General features: G+C 43.2%; 1 protein-coding gene across 3 annotated transcripts in view; it reads left to right on the top strand.

Moving 5' to 3' along the window:
• Nucleotides 1-18,348, top strand: part of CHLSN (cholesin) — a 279,333-nt gene that overhangs the window by 214,764 nt on the left and 46,221 nt on the right. The gene's annotated exons all lie outside the window — the stretch shown is intronic.

The raw sequence follows: 18,348 nt of genomic DNA, 5'->3' as shown, positions 1-18,348 counted from the left end.
AATGGCCCCACATAGTCCTCCATACAGTATAGTGGGCCCCACATAGTCCTCCATACAGTATAATGGGCCCCACATAGTCCTCCATACAGAATAATGGCGCCACATAGTCCTCCATACAGAATAATAGCCCCACATAGTCCTCCATACAGAATAATGGGCCCCACATAGTCCTCCATACAGAATAATGGCCCCACATAGTCCTCCATACAGTATAGTGGGCCCCACATAGTCCTCCATACAGTATAATGGGCCCCACATAGTCCTCCATACAGTATAATGGGCCCCACATAGTCCTCCATACAGAATAATGGCCCCACATAGTCCTCCATACAGTATAATGGGCCCCACATAGTCCTCCATACAGTATAGTGGGCCCCACATAGTCCTCCATACAGTATAGTGGGCCCCACATAGTCCTCCATACAGTATAATGGGCCCCACATAGTCCTCCATACAGTATAGTGGGCCCCACATAGTCCTCCATACAGTATAATGGGCCCCACATAGTCCTCCATACAGAATAATGGGCCCCAAATTGTCCTCCATACAGTATAATGGGCCCCACATAGTCCTCCATACAGAATAATGGCCCCACATAGTCCTCCATACAGTATAATGGGCCCCACATAGTCCTCCATACAGTATAGTGGGCCCCACATAGTCCTCCATACAGTATAGTGGGCCCCACATAGTCCTCCATACAGTATAATGGGCCCCACATAGTCCTCCATACAGTATAGTGGGCCCCACATAGTCCTCCATACAGTATAATGGGCCCCACATAGTCCTCCATACAGAATAATGGGCCCCAAATTGTCCTCCATACAGAATAATGGGCCCCACATAGTCCTCCATACAGAGTAATGGCCCCACATAGGGGTGGTGGTTCTGGTGTCGCTGGCCAAATAAAACCACCCTGCGGCCCAGATTTGGCATGTATGCTCTAAACGATTAGATGTGCTCCTAAAATTAGGAGTGCCTTAAATTTCATTTCTTCAAGGAGACCTTTGCCAAATTTATATTATAACATTTCACCTGTTGTCTCAATGCTAATTTATTTGATTGCTGGTGATTTTACCCGTTTGTTACTTCTTCAATAGTAAAGCTCTGCAAACTGTTGGGCCAACATGAAGAATTTTATTATTTTCTTAACGTCTTTTTCATCCCTATATCAATTCTTATTAAGTAGAACATTGTGCTGATTTCATTGACAGTCTGAAGGGGGGAGAGATTTGTATGTGTGATACCTTTGGCTTCCGCTTGAGCCAAGATGACTGAGTGCAGGTCGATGCAGTCACCTAATTAACACTTCTGACATAAGACCCCGAAAGCCAATTCTTGAAGCAGTTGCCTGATACAGAAGTGTTACTGGACTGATCTGATAACGTCCCAAGCACTGGACCCAATCCATCTCTCCTGGACTTGGCTTATGCGTCATAATTTATTAAAAACTTTATAAAGTTTCTCAAACTTGTTAAAAAATAGAAAAAAAACAGCTGTCAGGAAAGGAGCCACAGGACGTCATAGCTTTACATGGTGCTGAAATGTCTCAGCAGTTCCTAATAGCAGTTCCTAATTCACTGCCAATATTCAGAGTCAGGGAAAGGTCAGACGAAGCACATTGTGTTTTTGTCCATGCATCAATCTAATAGTTTTACCATTTCGTGGTGTCTTGAGATAATGGCCCCTTTCCCCCTCGCCTTCATAATTTAAAAAAAACCCAATAAAGTGATTCCTGATATTGTATAAATAACAGAATGTGTTTTTAAGACAATGGACACCTTCCAAAAAGATCTGGGATGGTCTCCAGAAAATCCTTTATTGTCCTACCCTTTCACATGGTGTGTAACCAGCATTAGTGATCACACTATGGAAAGTTCAGCCTTGACAGATGGTGCTGAGATTTTTTGGATCTAGATCTGTTTTTTTTTTCATCTTGTCGCCCACAGGTCTAATCCAACCCGTTAGGTTCTTGGACCTGTTGTTCCCGCTTGTTTTACTACAAATTGCAGCCAATTTTGACACTTAAGGCTTTGTTTTCATATATTACAACCTATGAGATCACAACCATTGTTCTTGTAAAGATTGTGTTTTAGTACAATATGTACTTATTAATGAAAAGTGAGACAGAGCATCGATAAATGTTGACATGGCCACAAAATTATGCAAAGCATTGAAATCTCTTGCAAAAAAAATGGAAAATACCCTTCAAAAATGGGAAAAAGTTGACATGGCCAAATAATGCAAAACATTAAAATTTCTTGCAAGGAGACAAGTATGGTCCCCATACACATTATATGACAGTCGGACGAGCGATGCTTTGGTTAATAGTTTGCCCGGCAGCCATATCAGACAACACTCGCATAAATAGATGTGCATGTGCGGCCGAACACTCCAGTGTTTTCTATGAGGGACGCGTTGACAACATCTTTGCCCTCAGGTTATTTCCAAGAGCACAAAGAGACCGGCCGTCAGAAATCGGTCATGCCCGGTCAGCATCTTCCCTGACAATCAGTTGCCCGACATAGCTATACACATTAGCGCATACGTGTCAAACTCTGGCCTGTGAGCCAAATGTGGCCTACAGGGTGGTTTTATTTGGCCCGCGAATCCAGAACCACCACCCCTATGTGGGCCCATTATTTTGTATGTAGGACTATGTGGGGCCCATTATTCTGTATGGAGGACTATGTGGGGCCCATTATTTTGTATGTAGGACTATGTGGAGCCCATTATACTGTATGGAGGACTATGTGGGGCCCATTATACTGTATGGAGGACTATGTGGGGCCCATTATTTTGTATGTAGGACTATGTGGGGCCCATTATTCTGTATGGAGGACTATGTGGGGCCCATTATTTTGTATGTAGGACTATGTGGAGCCCATTATACTGTATGGAGGACTATGTGGGGCCCATTATACTGTATGGAGGACTATGTGGGGCCCATTATACTGTATGGAGGACTATGTGGGGCCCATTATACTGTATGGAGGACTATGTGGGGCCCATTATACTGTATGGAGGACTCTGTGGGCCCGTTATACTGTATGGAGGACTATGTGAGCCCATTATACTATATGGAGGACTATGTGGGGTCCATTATTCTGTATGGAGAACTATGTGGGTACATTATACTGTATGGAGGAATATGTGGGCCAAATATACTGTATGGAGGAATATGTGGGGCCCATTATACTGTATGGAGGACTATGTGGGGCCCATTATTCTGTGTGGAGGACTTTGTTGGGCCCATTATTCTGTATGGAGTACTTTGTTGGGCCCATTATTCTGTATGGAGGACTATGTGGGGCCCATTATTCTGTATGGAGGACTTTGTGGGGCCCATTATTCTGTATGGAGGACTATGTGGGGCCCATTATTCTGTATGGAGGGCTTTATGGGGCCCATTATACTGTATACTAGTTGGCCCGCGACTTTGCCCAAGTTTTTCATTTTGGCCCCCTGTGTCTTTGAGTTTGACATCCCTGCATTAGAGTCTCCGTCGAACCCATAAATATCTGCGGGTGTGGCCAACCTTAATCTAATGTGTATGGGGGCCTTACCCTCACTGCCCAAACAACCACATGTTTAAAATACTACTAACTTCTTGCCCAGAAATCAAACATCCTGTGGTTGGTCACTGACTTTGTTTCCTCTTCAAAAAAAACAAAAAAGAAGTAATGTATTTCTACTACAAGATCCACCCAAGTCATAGTCATCGGAATAGTGTCAATTAGTGACAACTGGCAAAGCTTAAAAATTCGAGACCCTGTATAGTCTTAGTTAAGACTACGATACACTTTTGATATCTAGGATGAACGCCTTTTCGACTGACAATTATTCAACTCTACCCCAACCATACATATGTATGCTTAGCCAAGAGTGAAGTGATGTCAATGGATAGAGGCAAGTAAGTTGGTGTCGGACACTTTTTACTGTATCTCCTCTGAGAACAAAGGATTGGGCATATTAAAGTACAACAGGATCAGGCAGGTCAGATAACCATAAGATAGTCCGCGAGTTCCACCAAAATTAGGTTCAGACAACTTTGCTTTTATTTGTATGGACTCCTCTAGAACTATGGGGAAGGCAGCAATGGCCGAGAGACAAAACCCAAGGAAGAACTAGTACCAGATAATGCAGTAGATGACACAATGGTCCGGGAAAGACTCACAAGAATCAAGACTAGAGAAATGTTGACGTGTTGGCAGAATGACCAAACCGGGTCAACTTCACAACGAATATGTTGTTGCCATACGTATGTGAGTGGGTATAGCCTTTGCTGGTTCATTGAGGAGTGAGATACCGGATCAGAAAAAAAAGTTACTACGGTGGAGGTGCAATACCTTCTACAACCTGTGAAGAAGCATGGTACTGATTTTGGAAGACCGCTTTAGTTTTCTAATTCTGTGCAACAATTTAAGAACAAGGCCGTAGATGCGATGGGCATCCAAGACAAAGATCTGGAAGAGCTGTTGAGTTGCACAAGGTTTCCAGAGTGGCTTCACTTTCTCCAACCTGTAAACATAGACAAGGAATTCCTCCACATAGCAAATTTCACTTTTCCTGAATTAATTGTGTCTGAGTGTGATGTTTACCTTTAAGTCATGGCGGAGTAATTAACTTGCGCCCCATCTACACTCCTGAGCGCTGGTGTTTACATTACTTCTGCTGGAACCGCTGTTGTCCACATTACTTCAAACGACCCCTCTGCTTATGTTTTGTTATTTGTCCCCCTCCTTCCTTTCTAGTGAAATCTGAGCGGAGTTCTTATATTATACACTGAGTTGAGGGCCCTAATTAAGTAACATGTCATTAATCATTGTAGTCCAAGCTGAAAAAAAAAAAGCTAAACAAAACACGGTTCTTTGGGCGTATTTCATACTTAAACTGTAACAGCTGTACTGTGCCTCTCCAAAGTGTGATATAAGATTACCCGGGGGAGTCCGTGTGTATACATCCATGTGATTATACTGACAAGCAAGGAGATGTTTATGCTTCACCCCGAGGCCACCACCATGCACGTCATTCCATGTGAAGATCTGCTGCCGCATCCATACGAAGTCCTGAAAATAAAAATTGCATGCAACTGGGATGGAGCTAGCGCTAGTCTACAGCAACTTTGATGTGGCGGGGTACCATTGGGCATCAGAAGAAATTAATGTAAAGCTTGCACAGCTGTCTTTTACTCATGACTTTTACTCATCCGTGCACAGGTTATCTGTTCGATTTGGAGAGCGCGACCCTTTTATGGCCACTAGTGGGGAAAGTTACCATGTGGCCTTTGCCAAGGTTACATATGAAGTCATCCAAATTGCTATTCTCCAGAAGGAAAAATGCTGTCTCTCTAGCTATAGGTAGAGCTATAATGTCTGTCTCATAAGAGTTTTAAAACATGATTAGGAATGTCATCCAACGAGAAACATTCATAAACCTTTTTGGGGGTTTTGCCTCTCGTCAGGGCTGAGAAATATGCTGGTTGACTGAGTGAGTCACCTTGAACGCAACACTTTGGGGGTGCCTATTCTCCTTGAACGTATAGAAAGACTAAAGCCCCCATTAACATTACGTAACCATATGCCAAACCGGCCAAATTTGGCTGAATCGGCATATCATCTAATGTGAATTTGGGTCTCCAATTCTTCCATGACAGATGTTGAGATAAGGGTTCGGCAGGCTGAATTTAAAGCCTGGTGCTTTTGTTCTCTGGGACCGTCTTTCTCTGCTTCCCCCTATTGAAAACACAAACATGCCCAGTGAGCTGAACGTTAATATGTATGGGGGAGAGAACGCTTGTTAGACCAACAGCTTTCGCATGTTCAAGGCCACCTTTTACAAGCAATGCTCCTTTGAGAAAAGTCTGTAACTGACTCTAGATGAAAAAGATTAATTTTCTATGCCAACTGGATCTTCACCGGTAAAAATTATTATCCCACAAGTCTTCAAAGCCAAGAATCGTAACTGTTGTTAATAGCGTTTATGGAGGGATGATCACCAATTATGGTATTCTACTGGAGCATGGGTCCTCACCTGTGCTTTGGGAGCCACATGAGGCTTGTGGGCCAATGATGTGTAGCTTTTTTTGTTTGCAAGTTTGATGCAGGTCTCCAGATGGTGACTTTTTTTGAGTAGACCTGCACAGAAGAGCAGATATGGATGCCCATATACTGGCGACGGGTGAGAGGGTGGGAAGATAAATATGGTGAGCTGAAGGTAGAATGATACTGCCAGTTAGAAGGGTGAGTGAGCTTGATGCTAGAGTACCGAATATGCCTAAAGTAGTGGGAACCCTTGGAAGTAAGTATACTGTCTATAAGGGAGTGAGGCACAAGGTCTGTGGGGAAACTATGGCTATCATACTGATAATGGAGGACTCTGTGTGTCAATGCTGGGGAAAAGGGGATGTGACTCACGACCATCTCTCAGAGCTGAATGTGGCTCTCAAGGTAAAAAAAGCTTGGAGACCACTGTAAAACATGGCATTATAACCCGTAATATGTACCAAAAGTCAGCTCACCTCTAGTGTATTGAACACTTACAGCTTGTATGGACAAGTGCCTGGATCCACAGACATTTCAATCTCAAACTTACAAAAAGTCCAGCAATGCAGAGATAATCCCATAAGACTTAAAGGGGTTGTCTTCTACTAGGATAACCTCTTCTTGATCTAAATGTTTGGCCCCGTTAAAATAAAAAAGCCTATACTCCCCTCCCAGGGCTCTCTTGCGGTTGTTGTGAAACATGAACCAGGCTCCCAGTCAGCGCTGGCGTCACCGTTCCCGCCTTCTGTCAAATTGAACATGAACATGAAGAGGAAGTCAGGGCTGCGGCTGATCTCAGACTTCCTCTTCATGTTCAATTTGTCTGAAGGCGGGGACAGTGACGCTGGTGCTGATTGGGCGTCTGGGTCATGTGTCACAACAACCGCACGAGAGCCTCAGGGAGAGCGAATGCGGACACCGCTGGAACAGCACTGGCACGGGAGGTGAGTATAAGCTTTTTTATTTTATCGGGGCTAAGCATTGGGTTATGATAAGGAGTTGTCCTAGTAGTGGACAACGTCTTTAACCTATATTCTATCACAGATAAAATTAGGTATCAAAAAGTAAAGGTGCCTATGAACAGGCCTTCATGTTTTGGCAGGTCATGCCTTATTCATGGTCAACGACAAGTTTCTGTCCCTTTCTGCAGCCTTTTTATGTTGCGTTATGGGTGATGTCTGCATTGCTGGACTTTTGGGATAACCTTAGCTAAATTATACTTGCCAGCCGATTCTACCAGGACAATCCGAGTAACTACACCACAAAGGAACCAGTGCTTAGTAAATCCATTCCCAGAAGTGAGTGTTTTGGAGCTTTCCCAGACTTTTCAGGGAATAGGCTTAAATTTTCCAAATTTCTCTTGGTGAATGTTGGTAAATATAGATAAGAATACCTTTAAGGTAGACTCTTGAGCTTTTAATGGGGATCCACAGAAGTGAGTAATCCCTCTTAATTAAGCTTCCCTACTGTAACATAACATAGTAACATAGTTTGTAAAGCCGAATAAAGACTTGCGTCCATCAAGTTCGACCTGTTAGTTCTGTAATTGCTAAAGTTGATCCAGAGGAGGGCAAGAACCCCAAATGATTTAGCCAATCTTCACCTGAGGAAAAATTCTCTCCCGACTCTGAAACCAGCAGTCAGAATAAATCCCTGTATCAACCTACTATTTTATTTTATTTTTAAGTATATGCTGAAATCTGCCTGGTATCTAGAAATGCATCCAGTCCCCCCTTGAACTGGTGTAGTGATTCCGACATTACCGTCTCCTCACTCAGTGAATTCCATATTCTCACTGCTCTTACCGTAAAGAACCCCTTCCTATGCTGGTGCTGAAACCTTTTCTCTTCCAGTCTTAGTGAGTGCCCTCTTGTTACCGTAATATCCCTCCTTTTGAACAAATCCCGGGCAAGATCTCTATACTGTCCCCTAACATATTTGTACACATTTATTATGTCCCCCCTCAACCTTCTCTTTTCCAGGCTGAATAGTCCTAGTTTTGCCAACCTCTCTGGGTATTGCAGTCCCTCCATTCCCTTTATTAATTTTGTTGCCCTCCTTTGTACCTTTTCAAGCTCATTTATATCCTTTCTATATATTGGGGCCCATAACTGAGCACAGTATTCCAAGTGTGGTCTGACCAGTGCTTTGTACAGTGGAAGAACAATGTTCTCATCCTTTGCAGCTATACCTCTTCTGATACATCCCATTACCCTGTTTGCCCTTACAGCAGCGGCCTGACTTTGGGCACTCCAATTTAGTTTGCTATCAATCAAGATGCCCAAGTCCTTCTCCATCTCTGAATTCCCCAATGGTTTCCCATTCAGTGAGTACTGGTGACTTCCATTTTTCCTTCCCATATGTATGACCTTACATTTCTCCTCGTTAAACCTCATTTGCCATTTAATGCTCCACCTACCCAGCTTATCCAAATCCCTCTGTAGGTCTGCACTGTCCTCTTTTGTATTAATTGTTTTACATAACTTTGTGTCATCTGCAAATATTGTTATTTTACTATTTATCCCGTTGACTATGTCGTTAATAAAGATATTAAATAACATTGGGCCTAGTACAGACCCCTGTGGTACCCCACTAGTGACGCTTACCCAATCTGAGTATATTCCATTTATAACCACCCTCTGCCTTCTATCCTTTAGCCAGTTAGCTACCCACTTGCAGACATTTTCCCCCAGCCCCATCATTCTCATTTTGTATACCAACCTATTATGTGGCACGCTATCGAACGCTTTTGAGAAGTCGAGATACACGACATCCACTGGTTCCCCCTGATCTACTCGAGAGCTAACCTCCTCCTGGTTCGGGATTAAAAGATTATTAGCATCAAGATGCTCCGTAATTGCCTCTTTAATGAAGCTTTCAAAAATTTTGCCCACAACGGACGTCAGACTCACCGGCCGATAGTTTCCGGTGTCACTTTTCGCTCCCTTTTTGAATATTGGCACTACATTCGCCTGTCGCCAATCAAGTGGTACAGACCCAGTCTCAACAGAGTCCTTAAATATAAGATATAACGGTCTGTCTATCACATTACTTAGTTCCCTTAGTACCCGTGGGTGTATGCCATCAGGTCCTGGTGATTTGTTTATTTTAATGTTACCGAGGTGTTTCTGTACCCCAGCTTGGGTTAGATTTGTCATACTTAGTGGAGGATTAAGCTTGTCACTTCTCATTTCTCCAGTTAGTTCTATTTCCTTTGTGAAAGTTGTCGAAAAAAAATTATTTAATAGATTAGCTTTATCCTCATCTTTCTCTATGATTTTGCCTTCCTCACTTTTTATCGGTCCAATATTATCCAATTTAATCCTTTTACTATTTATATACGTAAAGAACAGTTTGGGATTTGATCTACTTTCCCTAGCAATACGTCTCTCGGTTTCCTCCTTCGCTATTTTTATTTGCTTTTTGCAGGTTCTCGTTTTTTCCTTGTAACACATTAGTGCCTCCTTACTGTTTTCCTGTTTTAATTTCTTGAATGCCTCTTTTTTGCTATTTAACGCCCCTTTTACGTTCTTGTTCAACCATATTGGTTTCCTCTTATTTCTGGCCCTTTTATTCCCATACGGTATATACCTCTCCCACTGAGTATTCAGAATTCTTTTGAAGGTTTCCCATTTACTATTCGTATTCCTTTGATTAAGAACTTTGTCCCAGTCAATAAGTTGAAGGTTTTCTATCAGCTGATCAAACTTCGCCCTCCTAAAGTTTAATGTTTTTGTTGTTCCCTTATTGATAACCCTACTGAAGGGCATTTTGAAGTCGATAATATTATGATCGCTATTACCTAGGTGCCCCCCTATCTGTACCTCAGTTATTCTATCAGGCCTATTAGTCAATATTAAGTCCAACACGGCCTTCCCTCTCGTTGGTTCCTGCACTAGTTGGGAGAGATAATTATCCTTAATATTTGTCAAGAACCTTTTTCCTTTCTGCGATCTACAGGTTTCTGTTTCCCAGTCAATATCCGGGTAGTTGAAATCCCCCATTACAATCACTTCATTATGTTTTGCTAGTTTGTCTATTTGTCCTAATAGCAGATTCTCATTCTCCTCTGTTATATTTGGTGGCTTATAGCAGACCCCCAGTAATATTTTATTATTATTTTTTGCCCCCTCTATCTCTACCCACATGGACTCGACCCCCTCTTCTCCCTCTCCTATATCTTCCCTTAGTCTGGGTTTTAGACATGACTTTACATATAAGCAGACTCCTCCGCCTTTCCCCTGTTTCCGGTCCCTTCTAAATAAACTATAATCTAATAAATTTACCGCCCAGTCGTAGCTATCGTCTAGCCAAGTCTCTGTTATACCTACGATGTCATACCTCTCCTCCGATATAAGCGCCCGCAGCTCATCCGCCTTATTGGTCAGGCTTCTTGCGTTGGTCAGCATGCAAGATAAAACTTTGGGGTTATTTAGCATCCTATTCTTCTTTAACGATCTAACTGTACTATCCCCACCCCCCTCTCCACCCTCATTATATTCACTTCTCCCCTTCCCCCTTGCTTGCCTCACATCCCACCTATTTCCTTGGTTCCCCCCCCCCGTCTCTAGTTTAAAAACTCCTCCAACCTATTAGCCATCTTCTTCCCTAGCACCGCTGCACCCTCCCCATTGAGGTGCAGCCCGTCCCTACGGTAGAGCCTGTAGCCGACCGTGAAGTCGGCCCAGTTCTCCATGAACCCAAACCCTTCTGCCTTGCACCAACTCTTTAGCCACTTATTCACCTCCCTAACTTCCCGTTGGCGCTCCTGTGTGGCTCGCGGGATTGGTAGTATTTCTGAGAAAACTACCTTGGAGGTCCTTGCCCTAAGCTTCCTACCTAGGTCCCTGAAATCATTTTTAAGGACCCTCCATCTACCACTCACTTTGTCATTGGTGCCGATGTGGACCATGACTGCTGAGTCTTCGCCAGCCCCACCCAGTAACCTGTCAACCCGATCCGCGATGTGCCGGACTCGAGCGCCAGGGAGGCAGCACACCGTTCGGCGATCCCGGTCTTTGTGACAGATTGCCCTGTCTGTCCCCCTAATAATAGAGTCACCCACTACCAGAACCTGTCTTGCCTGCCCTACACTTCCCCCCTCCCCCTCATTACTGGAGCATACACTCCCCCGGCGGTCAGAGGATCTGTCGTGCTCCAATAATTCCGGTTCTGAACCAGCCTTCCTATACTTCTTCCCTCTATCCCTCCTAACTGTTATCCAGCTCCCTGCCTGTTCAGCCTGCACTTCTCCTCTATGCTCCACCCCCAATATTGACCCATTGAGTGTCTGCTCGGTGAGCAGCAAACTCCGTTCCATGTTGTCGATGCTCCTCAGTATCGCTATCTGAGCACTTAGATCCAGAATTTGGGCTTCCAAGTGCACGATATGCTCACATCTCTCGCAGCAGTATGGATCCTCGAGCGGTTGCTCACGGAATGCATACATTGCGCAAGATGTACACTGCACGGCTCCGGCCAACATGGACGTCATTCTAAATATGGGGATACAGTCAGTATATATATACAAGTACAAAACACAATTATTTATATATAGGTGTATGGACGGGGATCAATTAGGGATGTGCAAGTGTATCAATTAGATATCGGCGTGGGGTTCAGTTAAGTATGGAAGGGGGATCAATTAAGTATCAAGTATGGATGGGGGAATCAGCTAAGTAGGTCAGGTGGATTAATTAAGTAAAAAGTAAAGAAAGAATGAAATACAGTCAGCAATTCAGTCTTAAGTCCTCCCTTCCAAACTCCCTGAATCCAAAGTCACTGAAAAACAAGTCTAACACTTACTTTCGTTCGTACTTGCGAACGTACTTACCTCCGGACACACGCAGCTCGTTCACACTCGCAAACTAAGAGATTTAAAGAGTTTTTTTTTTTTTTTTTTTCCTTTTCCAGCAATGTACCCTTCACCTCAATGCACTTCCAAAGGACTTGATGCCCAACCAGCTGCCCCTTATAAACCCTTAATTATGACCCCTTCCCCTTAATTAACCCCTTGTGAGTAAATCTACACCTCAGGATTTTAGTGCAATGTAGTTAACCCTTAAATACACAGGTAGTAAACTAAGAAACTAAAACTGTAATGAGAAAATAGGTTTTAAAAAGCCCAATAAATCTAAACAGGTAGAAAAGCACTCAGCAGGTCACAATCCAGCACTCACCGCAATTCACACAGGTATTTTCTGCAGGATTCCCAATACCTCTTCACTGAAAAACAAGTCACACACTTACTTTCGTTCGCACTTACACTCCGGACACACGCAGCTCGTTCACACTCGCAAACTAAGAGATTTAAAGAGTTTTTTTTTTTTTTTCCTTTTCCAGCAATGTACCCTTCACCTCAATGCACTTCCAAAGGAAGTTGTGTAGAATGGACATGGAGGTTGCCTATGGTATTTCTTCTGAAACCTAAGGTTTCACTTTCAAGTAATAGTGTTTCCTTGTGTGTTTGGGAGACCGTTAGCTATCTCATTAAGGCTATGTGCCCACGATGCAGAAATGAAGCAGAAAATTTCTGCTTCATTTCTGCAAGTAAAAACGCATGCGGAATTCCGCACGCGTTTATCGCGCGATTTCCACATGCGGAATTGCCTTGCGTTTTTTAATGCATTGAAAAAGGCAATTCCGCTTGCGGAAACGCAAAATTAATGAACATGCTGCGGATTTTTGACCGCAGCATAAACTCTGCGGAAAAATCCGCAGCGTGGGCATAGAACTTGCGGAATCCCCTTGGGGACCATGGGGAGCGGATTACCTAGCGTTTAACAAGCGTTTACGCTGCGGAAATTACGCAGCGTAAACGCTTGAAAAACGCTACGTGGGCACGCAGCCTCACATGCAGTGCTGTCTGGGGAAACATTGGCTTGCTCATCAACTGGCAACGCTGTTGAGGGAACCATTAGCTATTCCGTCGACAGGCAATGCTGTCTGGTGATCCATTGACTATGTCACGAAAAAGCGACGCTGTTTGGGGAACCATTTTCTATCTCATCGTCAGGCAACGCTGTCTGAGGAACCATTGGCTATCTCATCAACAGGCAATGATGTCTGGGGAGTCATTGGCTATTCCATAGACAGGTAATGTTGTCCGGGGAACCATTGGCTATCTCATCAACAGGCAACGCTGTCTGGGGAACCAATGGCTATCTCATCGACAAGCAATGATGCCTAGGGATCCATTGACTATCTCATCGACAGGCAACTCTGTCAGGGGAACCATTGGTTATCTCCTCAACAAGCAATAATGTTTGGGAACCATTGGTTATCTCATCAACAAGCAGCGCTATCGATGTCTGTAAAATAGTCAATGGTTATGACACTGACATGATTGACTGGCCATCTGCACTAACAAGGTTTTTCTAGACTTTAATTTGTTTAACTAGTTTCACAATTATCCCACTGGATGCTGGGTGACGATTAGGAGATGATTTAGAAGGCTATGGCTGCATTGAAGAATAAATTAGTAAGATATATACAGTGGAGAAAATAAGTATTTGATCCCTTCCAATTTTTCAAGTTTTCCCACCTACAAAGAACGGAGAGGCCTGTATTTTTTATCATAGGTACACTTCAACTGTGAGAGACTGAATCTTAAAATAAAAAAACAGAAAATCACATTGTATGATTTTTAAATGATTAAATTGCATTTTATTGCATGAAATAAGTATTTAATCACCTACCAACCAGCAAGAATTCTGGCTCTCACAGACCTGTTAGTTTTTCTTTAAGAAGCCCTCCTACTCTGCACTCATTACCTGTATTAATTGCACCTGTTTGAACTCATTACCTGTATAAAAGAAACCTGTCCACACAATCAATCAATCACACTCCAACCTTTCCACCATGGCCAAGACCAAATAGCTGTCTAAGGACACCACGAACAAAATTGTAGACCTTCACAAGGCTGGGATAGGCTACAGGAGAATAGGCAAGCAGCGTGGTGATAAGGCAACAACTGTTGGCACAATTATTAGAAAATGGAAGAAACACAAGATGACTGTCAATCTTTCTCAGTCTGGGGCTCCATGCAAGATCTCGCCTCGTAGAGTAAAGATGATTCTGAGAAAGGTCAAGAATCAGCCTAGAACTACACGGGAGGACCTGGTCAATGACCTGAAGAGAGCTGGGACCACAGTCTCAAACATTACCGTTAGTAACACACTACGCCGTCATGGATTAAAATCCTGCAGGGCACGCAAGGTCCCCCTGCTCTCGCCAGCACATGTCCAGGCCCATTTGAAGTTCACCAATGATCATGTGGATCATTCAGAGGAGGCATTGGAGAAGATCATGTGGTCGGATAAGACCAAAATAGAACTTTTTGGAATAAACTCCACTCGCCTTGTTTGGAGGAAAAAAAGGGATGTGTACAACCCCAAGAATACTGTCCCAACCGTGAAGCATTGTGGGGGAAACATCATACTTTGGGGGTGCTTTTCTGCAAAGGGGACAGGACGACTTCACCGTATTGAAGGGAGGATGGATGGGGTCATGTATTGCGAGATTTTGGCCAACAACGTCCTTCTCTCAGTAAGAGCATTGAAGATGGGTCGTGGCTGGGTCTTCCAGCATGACAATGACCCGAAACACACAGCCAGGGCAACTAAAGAGTGTCCCCATAAGAAGCATTTCAAGGTCCTGGAGTGGCCTAGCCAGTCTCCAAAACTGAACCCAATAGAAAATCTTTGGAGGGAGCTGAAACTCAATGGTGCCCAGACCTGAAGCCTTAAAGATCTTGAGAAGATCTGTATGGAGGAGTGGGCCAAAATCCCTGCTGCAATGTGTGCAAACTTGGTCAAGAACTACAGGGAACGTCTGACCTCTGTAATTGCAAACAAAGGTTTCTGTACTAAATATTAAGTTCTGTTTTTCTATTGTATCAAATACTTATTTCATGCAAGAAAATGCAAATTAATTATGTAAAAATCATACAATGTGATTTTCTGGATTTTTTTTCAAGATTCTGTCTCACAGGTGAAGTGTAACTACAATAAAAATTACAGATCTCTCCATTCTTTGTAGGTGGGGAAACTTGCAAAATCAGCAGCGTATCATATACTTATTTGCCCCACTGTGTGTGTATGTGTATATATATATATATATATATATATATATATATCTAATGTATAAAGCTGAATGTGTGTGTATATGTATGTATGTATGTCCGTGATTGGCATCTGCACCGTCGCAGCTACAGCCACAAAATTTTGCACAGTCACACGTCTGGACCCCGAGAGCGTCATAGGCAATGTTGTGAGGCGAAATTTTAACCTCGCGCGTTCCAGTTCACCAAACAATTTTGCCCCTATCTACATAATGGGGAAAAGTGAAAGGAAAAGTTTTGGAGGCAAATTGACAGCTGCCACATGTGAACAAGGGAGAATTAAAGAATGAGAGCGATGGCACCAAAGAGTATATACCGTACAGTCGCTAAGGTGGGGCCCCGACATGGGATACTCATACTCACCACACACGGGGATATGAACACACACACAAAATGCGCCACACACTACCACGTGCTTGAACACATATACCACCCTCAGCACACACAAAACTCATCTCACAAAGATTTATCAGGCTGCCAATAGCAACCAATCACAGCTCAGCTTCTATTTTGCTACAGTTAATCTGAGCTGTGATTGGTTAATATAGGCAACAAAGGACATTCTCAGTATAAGAAAGCTTGTGTAAGGTAATAAGATGTCAGTTAGGGTGTGTTGGTGGAAAGGCTGATGTCAGTCACATTACTTCTATGTGAGAGGATATAGAAACTGCCAGTTACAGACTATTTTTACCACAATAATGTCTCATAAGAAAAGGAATTTCATGGCACGAATGTCAGCTGATGCGAAAAGAAAAGCTGCATTACGGGCCAATGAAAAATGTGAAGACCGAGAAACAAGGCTGACACACATGAGAACAGCAGCTGCTTCCTCAAGAGCCAATGAACTTTCTGAGGAGAGGGAAGCGAGGCTTGCAGACAAGAGAACAAGATCTGCTTCCTCAAGGGCCAATGAACTTTCTGAGGAGAGGGGAGCGAGGCTTGCAGACATGAAAACAAGAGCTGCTTCCTCAAGAGCCAATGAACTTTCTGAGGAGAGGGGAGCGAGGCTTGCAGACATGAAAACAAGAGCTGCTTCCTCAAGAGCCAATGAACTTTCTGAGGACAGGGAAGCGAGGCTTGCAGACATGAAAACAAGAGCTGCTTTTTCAAGAGCCAATGAACTTTCTGAGGACAGGGAAGCGAGGCTTGCAGACATGAAAACAAGAGTTGCTTCCTCAAGGGCCAATGAACTTTCTGAGGAGAGGGAAGTGAGGCTTGCAGACATGAAAACAAGAGCTGCTTCCTCAAGAGCCAATGAACTTTCTGAGGAGAGGGAAGCGAGGCTTGCAGACATCAAAACAAGAGCTGCTTCCTCAAGGGCCATTGAACTTTCTGAGGAGAGGGAAGCGAGGCTTGCAGACATGAAAACAAGAGCTGCTTCCCCAAGGGCCAATGAACTTTCTGAGGAGAGGGAAGCGAGGCTTGCAGACATGAAAACAAGAGCTGCTTTTTCAAGAGCCAATGAACTTTCTGAGGACAGGGAAGCGAGGCTTGCAGACATGAAAACAAGAGCTGCTTCCTCAAGAGCCAATGAACTTTCTGAGGAGAGGGAAGCGAGGCTTGCAGACATCAAAACAAGAGCTGCTTCCTCAAGGGCCATTGAACTTTCTGAGGAGAGGGAAGCGAGGCTTGCAGACATGAAAACAAGAGCTGCTTCCCCAAGGGCCAATGAACTTTCTGAGGAGAGGGAAGCGAGGCTTGCAGACAAGAGAACAAGAACTGCTTCCTCAAGAGCCAATGAACTTTCTATCTATTTGTTTTGTGGTTTTTGTGTGGAGAATACATTTTTGTTAGCACATTCTATTTTGCTAACAGCAGTTATTAACCCGGGCGAAGCCGGGTAGTACAGCTAGTATATATATATATATATGTATATATATATATATATATATATGTATATATATATATATATTCTTGGACAAAAATAGAGAAAAAAAATATTAATCTCAATTGTTTCCACTTCATCTTGATTGGACATCCAGCCACCACCTTAGAACATAGGCCTGCTTTATACCTAAATTAAGACACGTTCGTACATAATTGTTTTCTTCCACGGAGGAATGTAATATGTCCTCCCTGAGTTCACAGTGACACATTCCCTTCAGACCAGACAGCGTCAGGCTCTAGCAGATATGTATTGTTTTTTGTATCACACCCTTTATAATATTCCTTAAATGAAATTGATCCACGCCTGTGGTCTGACACTAATTAACACTTTTTTTTTTACCAAGAATCAGCACCTTAGATGACCCTTGGCTAATGTTAACCATAGAGGAAGTAATACGTCACCCATTAATTGAGCATTTATGCATGACATACCTCACTCCCTGTTTACAAGAGCACTGAACCTAAATACTATATGTTAAGCTTCAGGGTTGCTAATATCAGACGCATGCATGAATATTTTTGTAGTGTGTTAGATCAGAAGATTTGTGAATCATTATCCTGTGATTATTGGGGCGAGAGCTTTTGGGATTTCCCGTCAACGTTAACCAAGTACCGATAGAATAAATACGTCACTCCCTGTTTGTAAGAGCAATCTTAAAGAAGTTGTCCAAGATTAGAAAAAAATGTGTGTCTTCCTTCAGAACCAGCGCCACCTCTGCAGATTGGTTGCATTTGGTATTGCAGCTCAGCTCCATTGAAGGGAATAATGCTGAACCGTAATACCATGCACAACCTTTTAGACATGTCTAGCACTGTTTAAGGAGGAAAGCAGCCATGTTTTTCTCATCTTGGACAACCCCTTCAAAGAGCAGTGTAACTAAATTCTACCTATCGAGATGCCCATATACCCTAGATAGCTTTCTGCTGAACACTCTTTCCCCTTTTCCTCAGCTGAGTGTACATGTGTTCTCAAAGTGGTAAGGGAAAAAGCCGGTGCCAGACACCACTAGTGGTGGCTTATCTCCTTTGAGAATAAAAAGATTGGACATGGTAATTTTAACATGCCCAATCCTTCTTTTTCTCTGACGTTATATATCGGGAGAGTCTGGAGGTATCCACACTCATTAGATGGTCAACTGATTTAGACACAGTCTTCATGATTGACCAATATTAGTCTATGTGTATGGGGGGCCTTAAAGGGGTTGTAAGAAAGTTGGATGTTATTCCCTATCCATAGTATAGGAATAACTTCCTGATCGCTGGAGGTCTGACCACTGGAACCCCACTGATCCCGAG

Source organism: Phyllobates terribilis, unplaced genomic scaffold (assembly GCF_046119375.1).
Source record: "Phyllobates terribilis strain yellow unplaced genomic scaffold, ASM4611937v1 Scaffold_9__5_contigs__length_417890890, whole genome shotgun sequence".
Classification (NCBI taxonomy): Eukaryota; Metazoa; Chordata; class Amphibia; order Anura; family Dendrobatidae; genus Phyllobates; species Phyllobates terribilis.
The sequence above is the reverse complement of the archived record's forward strand: the minus strand, read 5'-3'. Positions and strand labels throughout refer to the sequence as shown.